A 9,096-nucleotide genomic window follows, 5' to 3' on the forward strand; every position below is an offset into this window, starting at 1 on the left:
ATTGTTCAGCTGTTATTTACCATAAATATTTAAAGTCTTGTAATTTCCCACTTTTCCTACAGACCTGGCAGGGTGGCAATCTAGCAGCTTCATAGTCTAAGAGGGTCAAGGCACAGTGGGGATGAGGAGAGCACAGCAGGTAGGTGCAGGGACAACTTTCTCACCTTGCTCCAGATCAATAGGGTAGTATTTCCAGCCCTCTCATCAAGAGCACTTTCTTTGTTCATCAAGTGCTCTACTTGTAGAACTTTTTCTGAAAGGAAGGCATTAGTTAGTTGTGTTTTGCCTAGAGGAAAAAAGTCTGGAAAAGAGAGTGGGTTATTCCATGGACTGAACATTCCTGTCTCTGGCAATTCATAGGTTGAAAGCTTAATCCCAAAGTGATGGTGTCTGGAGGGAAAGCATTTGAGAGATAATTAGGTCCTGAGGGTGGAGTCCTCATGAATGGGATTAGTGCTCTTATAAGAGGAGCCCAGAAAGCTGGTTAGCTTTCTTTCCTTCATGAGAAGGCCCAGCTGTGTCTAAACCAGGAAGAGGACCCCACCAATGACCATGACACTTGGAGTGACCAAGATATCTTTATTGCTGTGGTGTTTGATTAACAGGGACCCTGCTGGCACCCTGATCTGAGACTTCCAATCTCCACAACTGTGGTAAATAAATGTCTTTTCTTTGAGACATCCAGTCTATGGTATTTCATTACAGCAGCCTGAGCTAATTAAGACAGGTTATCGCTTCTTTTTCAGACTTAATATTAGGGAATTTTATTTACTGCACTTCCATCTTACATACTACAAGAAAAGACAGGCAGAAACTGTAAACACAAGTTAGAAGGCTATCAAAACCATCCTGGCTTATCTACACACAACTCTTAAATGCCTCACTAAATTTTTAAAAGCCTAGGGCAAATACTTTACTGAATGAGATACCTAGATAGCACACAATAATTATAATTGCTCTGAGCAAATGGGGACATAGGACATAAATAATTCTACCTATAAATAAATTTTTATTATTCTCTTTTAAATTTTATACTCACTGATATAGATTATGATTTTGTGTAACTACTGATCACTTTTCTTACACATTTAAATCAAATTAACTTGTATGACCTCTGAAGATGTGTGTGAAATGATAACACTCCAATCCTGCAGTTAGGCTGCAGTGGATTTAACCAAATATTAAAGGGCCTTTAATCCCATTCTGTAGACCACATAGGAACATCCATATCTCTTCCAAGTAGACAACCGGCTGGCACCAAATACAAAAGGATTGTTGTCCTTCCGGAGAGTAAGGAGATAAAGCTCTTCCTTTTTTGACAATAGGAAACTGAAAATGGATCCTAAAGAATGAAAAGTCAGAAGGGAACCTTCAAAGAGAAACAAAAGACTGACGACTGAGAAAATAAAAGGAAACCCATCTCAGTATCCATGAGGAGCAGTCAATGGTATTCAGTTGGAGAAAGGCAACCGTCTTTGGTATTTCATAAAAGCTCTGGGTGTCAGTTCTGGAATTTGACTTCTTACATTCTGAGATAGTATGGATGTTCTCCAGTTAAACATGAGGCACAAATTAGGGAAACCATGCATAGTAATTCTCTCCTTTGTGAGTCATGGACCATGCAGGGCTCACTGATAAGGCTCATTGAAATCAGAAAACAAAAAATTAAGCTATTTACAATAGCTAACAAAAGGAAAGTGACCATGACATTCGGAGGGACCAAGAGATTTTTATTGCGGCAGTGTCTGATTAACAGGGAAGGAAGAGAAGGGGGGGAGAAAAAGAGAGGGAGGGAGAGATGGGGGGGCAAAGTGAGAGAGAGAGAGAGAGAGAGATCTTCTGCCCTCAGGCAGACTGGGCAGGGGCCAGATATGGGTTTCCTGTGTGTTCAGCCTTGAATGGGGTTAAGTGTTCAGCTTTGAGGAAACAAGTGAAAAGGAACCAGACAGGTGGGGGTGGAGTGTTCAGCCCACCCTGCAGCTAATATTTATTCAGCCTGTCCTGCAGTTAACAGTTAACCTCGGGCTGGGGGTGTGGCTCAAGCGGTAGCACGCTTGCCTGGCATGAGTGCGGCCCAGGTTCAATCCTCAGCACCACATACAGACAAAGATGTTGTGTCCATCAAATACTAAAAAAAAAAAAAAAAAAAAAATATTAAAATTTAAAAAAAAACAAAACAGTTAACCTCGATGGACAATCTTATGCCTTTTGATTAGTCTTATGGGGAAACCAAATGATCCTCATTTTGTAGATATATAAGGCAGGTAGGGTAAATAATATGTCTAAAGTCTCTGAACTGAACGTGATGCTGTCTCATCTGACTCTGGTGTATGTGTTCACCACTGTAATACACTGCCTCAAAGAAGAAAAATCTCTCTGGGCTCTTATAGCTGCCAAAAAGATTTGCTGTTATTTTAATAGTGTTCTTCAAGACATGGAATAATTAATTACAGTTAGAATCCCACCCAAAAGCTCTCCTAGTAGCAGTTCATAGTCAAACCACACTACCTACAGCTTGTGAAGTTCTTGGTTTCATGAGGATGTCCTTGGAACATTATTGTTGTCTTCATAAAGTTCTGAACGGAATCAGTTCTGGTTATTGCTATGTATCAATACCTCAATGGCATCTGCCCCATGTGAACATTTGGTTGCAGATCCCAAGCTCCAGGAGGAGTGGGCAGCAAGCAGTTTAGCTGACAGAAGGGCAAGTGCATGACACATTGGTGGGCACAGGACACAGTTAGCATATGCCGCTCTTTGTCTCTCAGTCCAGAAGTTACCATATCTTTACTTTTTGCCAATTTTATTTCAGTAGAATTTTACTTCCCTTCAACATCCTTTCATGGGTCCAGTGCATCCCAGCCTTTGTTAATTTCTTTCTCCATTTAAATGAAGAATTTTTTCCACCAAGTAATAGACCAATAACCCCCTTGACATATGCAGAGGGGACTGTTTCGCTGACTTCAATAACTAACAAGCTGCTGGGGTCATTAAACCTGTCTCTGTGTAAACTGGAATGAAAAATTGTACTCTTCTTGGGCAAAAATAAATTGATTTTACTTTTTTTGTGGCTGGGAATACTTTTTATTGTCTTCATAAATGATAGAGCTCAAGTTCTAACTTGACTGCTATTCTCCTATTATTACCATACAAATAGCTTTCAAATTCATTGTATAACTCAAGATTACGCAACTAATAAAAACAGAGATTCATCTTCAAGAAACAAAAGTGTAGGGTCTAAAATTTTTTACATTCTAATGACGGAATAGTTTAAATTATGTGCATTATAATAAACCTGACATTTTGGTTAAATGGCATATGTTTAGCCTCAAATTGCATATTAGTTCTCAAAATAGTGATCATCAAGTTTTATTCATTATAACTCTTCCAATTATAAAGATCCTTAAAGGAAAAATGTAGCGGAAAAACTGCTGTATTTGAGAACCACGCTTTATTTTTTCTTTGTTTTGTGATGGTTCTTAACAAGCAAGTGACAAAGATTGTTCTCTTAACGGGATGATTAAAAATCAGATAAATATTATGTCCTCCAGAAGATGTGTACACTCTTAAAAATTAATTAAATTTTTATTAAAATAGATTTTCATTGTTAAACCTGCTCACTTCTTGAAACCAAAAGCTACTGTCCATGTAATGAATCAGAAAAATAATGTTTTTATTAGAAGAAAAGCATGAACCAATAGAAAAGATACAGAAGTGGCAGATTAGATAGAATTATCAGACAACACTTTAAAACAAACATTGTTAATTTATTCAAAGAGTTAAAGAAAAACATGTAAAATGAAGAAGCAAGTGGAAACCAAACACTGTAACAATTTAGAGCTAAAAGTCTTACCAGAATGAAGAATTCCCTGGATAAATATTACAATAGATTTGATACTGAAAGACCAATACAAGACAATAGAAATAAACCTCAAAACATGACAATAAAAACTATCAAAATTGAAGCAAAAGGAGAAAAAAAAATTAAAATCGTGAGCAGAACCTCTATGGTCTTTGGGGTAATATTAAGCAATATAACTTAAAAGTATCTATAATTATCAGAAAAAGAGGAGGAAGAAGGAGGGTTAAATATTATTCAAAGAAAATGAGCAGCACACATTTTTCATATTTGTTAAAAAAATATGCATACTACAGCCACATCAACTTTTATAGCAGCTCAATTTACAATAGCTAAGCTATGGAACCAACCTAGGTGCCCTGCAGCAGATGAATGGGTAGAAAAAAAAATGTGGAATATATACACAATGGAATATCACTTGGCCATAAAGAAAAATAAAATTATGGCATTTGTGGTAAATGAATGAAATTGGAGACTATCATTCCTAAGCAAAATAAGCCAATCCCCCCAAACCAAAGGCTGAATGTTCTCTCTGATGTGTGGATGCTAACACACATTGGGGTGGGAGGGCAGAGAATAGAAATTTATTGGATCAGACAAATGGGAATGAAGGGAAGGGAGGGAGGATGGGACTAAGAAAGACTATAGAATGAATTGGACATTACTTTCCAATGTTCATATGTGAACACATGACCAGTATAATTCTACACCATGTACAACCATGAGAATGGGTAGTTATATTCCATGTATGTAATATAATAGTAATATGATAGTGCATTCTACTATCATGCATAACAAATAAAAACAAATAAAAAATTAAAAAAATATGCATAGTATCACAAATTCAAGTTCAACAAGTCCCAAACAAGAAGAGGACATACAAGATCACACCAAGGGACATTGTGTTAGGTGGCTTTTTGTCACTGTGACCAAAATACCCAACAAGAACAACTTAGAGTAGCAAAGTTTTGGTTCATGGATTCAGAGGTTCAGTCCATAGTTGCTGATTCCACTGCTCTGGGCCCAAGATGAGACAGAACATCATGGTAGAAGGGTAAAGCAGAAGAAAACTACTCCCCTCATGGGAGCTAGAAAGCTTCTGTGAGAGAGGAGGAGACAAGGGACAAGATACAATCCCCAAAGGCATGTCCCAGTGACCTTCCTCTAGTCACTTCCCACCTGCCTACAGTTACCACCCACTTAGTCTATTCAAATTATTAATAAATCAAAGGAATCAACTTGCTGATTAGATTATGGCCATCATGATCCAATCATTTTACCTCTGAATATTCCTGTAATAACATAGTAGTTTGGGGGGAAAATCTCATTTCCAAAACATAACATTACACCTCAGTCCCCAAAAGTTCATGCTCATCTCACAATGAAAATGCATTTATTTCCCTTTCCCAGAGTCCCTATAATCTTAATAGTTACAGCATTGCCCAAAAGACCAAGTCCAAAGTCTCCTTTGAGACTCAACCCAGAGACATCCACTCTGGGTTGTGAGCTCCTGTGAAAATGGAATACTATATATATATATATATATATATATATATATATATATATATATATATATATATCTCCAATATAAAATGGCAAGGTTTATATATTTCAATTCAAAAAGGGAGGAGTAGGGACAAAGAAAGATAGGATGGGACCAAAGCCAGACTGAAATCCAGATGGAAACACATTAGGTCCTGTAACCCCACAAACAGCATCTGGGCACACATCGGTGAGATGCGAGCTCTGAAGGACTTGGGGAGCCCCATTTCTTTGGCTTTGCTCTTTAAAGAGCTTATGTCTTCTCTTAACTTGGCTTTCTCCACAGGCCGTTGTTTTCCTCAGAAGACAAGTCCATGTTACTGGAGTCTCTTAATTCTGGGGGTCTCCATTTCAACTTTGGCTTCACCTTTACAGCTTCAGGTATTGTCCTCTAAGGGGAAGCCTTCAGAAATTTCAGTGCTGCTACCTTGGACTGCTCCCAGGTCATCCCTTGAGATCTCAGCGAAAGCCTTCATGAACTTCTAACTCCAACATCCTGCATTTCTGCAGAACCAGCACCATGTGAACAATGCCAAGACCTGCCACCATCTTGAGTAGTAGCCAGCCTTCTGGAACCATAGCTGCAGCAGCCTCTGAGTGTCTGGGTGACTCAGATGGTGAAACAACTTCCTGGGTCCCACTGGTCTCTTTTCAAGGGAATTTTTCTTTTACACCCTTGAGCCTGTGGTGGGTGGGATTTTGCAAATTCTTCAAATGTGCTCAAGGCACCTAGTATATCTCTAGTAGCTGTGATCTCTTCACCAACCAGAACTTCGTTGACTCCAGTTTTAAGGTGCACTTTTCTGGCCAAATTGAAAGTTTTAAAAATCCCTTTTGCTCCTGATTCTCAAAGTAAACCTGGTTAAAAACTGCCAGCTATATCCATGTCACCTCCTCAATGTTGTTCTTCCTTGAAATTTCCTCCACCAGATTCATTAGTCTGTAACCTTTAATTTGGCCTCACACAACATTTCAGGACATGGACAAGAAAAATGTAGACAAGTGCTTTGCTAAAATGTAACAGAATGGCGTCTAGTTCAATTCCTAGTCGTATTCTCACTCCCCTCTTAAACCTCAATAGAACAGATTTTACTGTCTGGATTCTTATCAGCACTCTGCTCTTCTAAGCTCCACCCAGAATGGCCCATTAAGTTCTGCTTACAACCTTGTGAGATTTCTTCAGTCTGCATCTACAAACTTTTTCAAACTCTTCTCAAACCAGTTCAAAGGCTTCTAAACCACACGACTAGGTTAATCACAGAAAAGACCTCACTTATTGGTAGCAATTTCTGTGTTAGTCAGCTTTTTGTTGCTGTGACCAAAATACCTGACAAGAACAATTTAGAGAAGCAAAAGATTGTTTGGGGTCACAGTTTCAGAGGTTCAGTTCATGGTTTGCAGATCCCATTGCTCTGGGCCCAAGATGAAAAAGTTGCACATCTCATGGTGGCCAGAAAACAGAAAAAGAAAAAGGGAGGAGCTAGGGTGACAAGATCTAATCCCCAAGGGATGACCCAGTGACCTAACTTCCTCCATCAAATTAGCTTATGGCTTTCATAATCTAATCATTTTACCTCTGAGTATTCAAGCATTAACACAGGAGCTACCTAATATCCAAACCATAACGGATTTCATAATTAACTTGATGAAATTTCATGATAAACAGAACATAGAGTAACCAGGTATGTTACATACAGGTGATTGGAGCTAAATTGCTTCATTATTGCTGACTTTCTATCAGAAAAATGTGAGTCAGAAACCAGTAGGAAGGAACAAAATATAAATGAGCTAATATAAATGACACATCTGACAAAAAAGTTTGTCATGAATATATCCAGAACAGTAATATAATACATGAGGAACAAACATAGTTCATAAACAAAACACAAATGAAAAGCATATAATAAATGCTAAACTTATTTATCATGTAAATACTGAAATGAAGTTATATTTCATCCAAGAAATAGTTCTTTTAAAAAGTATTTTTTGTGAAAATAAGTATAAGTGTGCACACACTTTCATTCGTGGTAAAAGCATAAATGTACAACATTCTGTGGTATTTGTAATGGTTTAAAATATTATATATATATATATATACATACATATATATATGTATGTATATATACATATATATATATTTGTAAGGGTTTTAAAAATATATGTATATATATGATATACATATATACAGAAATACACAAAAAATGTTGAAAAATGTAGTAAACCTTATGTCTTTAATAATGGACATACACAGCTTATCTAGAATAATCACTACTGGTATGCATAATAGCCAAAATAAAACTTAGAAATTCCCTTATTTATGATAGAATACTGTTCAATAATTATGATATTTATTTGTATACTCACTTATCACAGAATAGGCTAAATTAATAGAATAAGATATATTATGATAGGAAACATGAGCGTACATATGCAAAGAGTTAAATTAGAAGAGCATACACTAGTGTACAATAAAGAATTAACCTTGACCAGGAAGGATTGGCTCTTGACCAACTCTGGGAGGTAACCTCCAACCCTTAGAATGTCCTGATAGAGTATCCTTATTTACCTTGGGTCACACTGAATATTTGATTCACAATGTGAATTATGGTGAGGACTCTTGGTCTCATGATATCAACTTGACCTGTGGAAGGGCTGGAGACTAAGGTCAGCTATGTAAATGATCAGTCAACCTTATACGACACCAGTAAAAAAATTGGACATCAAGGTTTGGGTGCACTTCCCTGGTTGGCAGTACTCCATGAATGTTGGCATACAGGGTTGATGGGAGAAGTGGTACCTCCATGCCTCCACTAGGAGAAAGTAATTGGAAGCTTGTGCCTGAACTCTTGGACTCCACCCTATGAATCTTTTCCCTTTGTTGATCTTACTCCAAATCCTTTTGCTGAAATAAACAAAAACCAGGAGTTATTGCTGAGTTCTATGAATCCTTCTGGTGAACAATTAAACATGAGGGTGTTCTGTAGACTCCCCACACTTGTGTCTAACTCTGTGATATCTGAATGTGTGGCATTCTGCAATTTTGACTGATCTATAATTTGTGATGGGCATATATTACTGATTAAATAAGAATGCATGCATTGCTTACTTTACAGATATGCATTATTTGTTATAAAAATAGTTTAAGAAAATAATTACATGGGTGATCATTATTATGTCATTTGTAATAATTACAATGGAAAATAAACTAAATATACAACAGGATGATAAAAGTAAATCATGTGCATCTGTGAAGTTGAATATGGCAACTATGTTGGAATTTATGTTATAAAATCGATGGACATGAGAATAAGGAAAAAATATTTTGTCAATTGGAAAAAAACTAAGTAAAAGTATGCATATTTCTATTGCAAAAATATGCACACAAAATCTTTATTTCCATAGGAGCATACAGAAGAAACACACATAAAAAATGTGAATCATGGTTATTTTTGAGAGGTAGAAGTAGGATGGTTTTAAATTTTTTCCTGTTCATGTTATTTGTATTTTACTCATTTTCTTTTTGAGCATGCATTGTTTGTAAATAGGAAGAAAACTTAATTAAAACAAAAACTGTTTCCACTCTTGCTTCCAAAATAAATTTTAAAATTTCTTATTAAATGATCCTAAAATTGTTCAGTGAAATGGAAAGAGACCCATTCAAGAGACATTTGGTAGGTGTAATTAAATTCTTAGAA

The sequence above is a fragment of the Marmota monax genome, unplaced genomic scaffold, assembly GCF_021218885.2.
Source record: "Marmota monax isolate L192 unplaced genomic scaffold, Marmota_monax_Labrador192_F-V1.1 WCK01_AAM20220418_F8-fsc00044, whole genome shotgun sequence".
In the NCBI taxonomy this organism is placed as follows: domain Eukaryota; kingdom Metazoa; phylum Chordata; class Mammalia; order Rodentia; family Sciuridae; genus Marmota; species Marmota monax.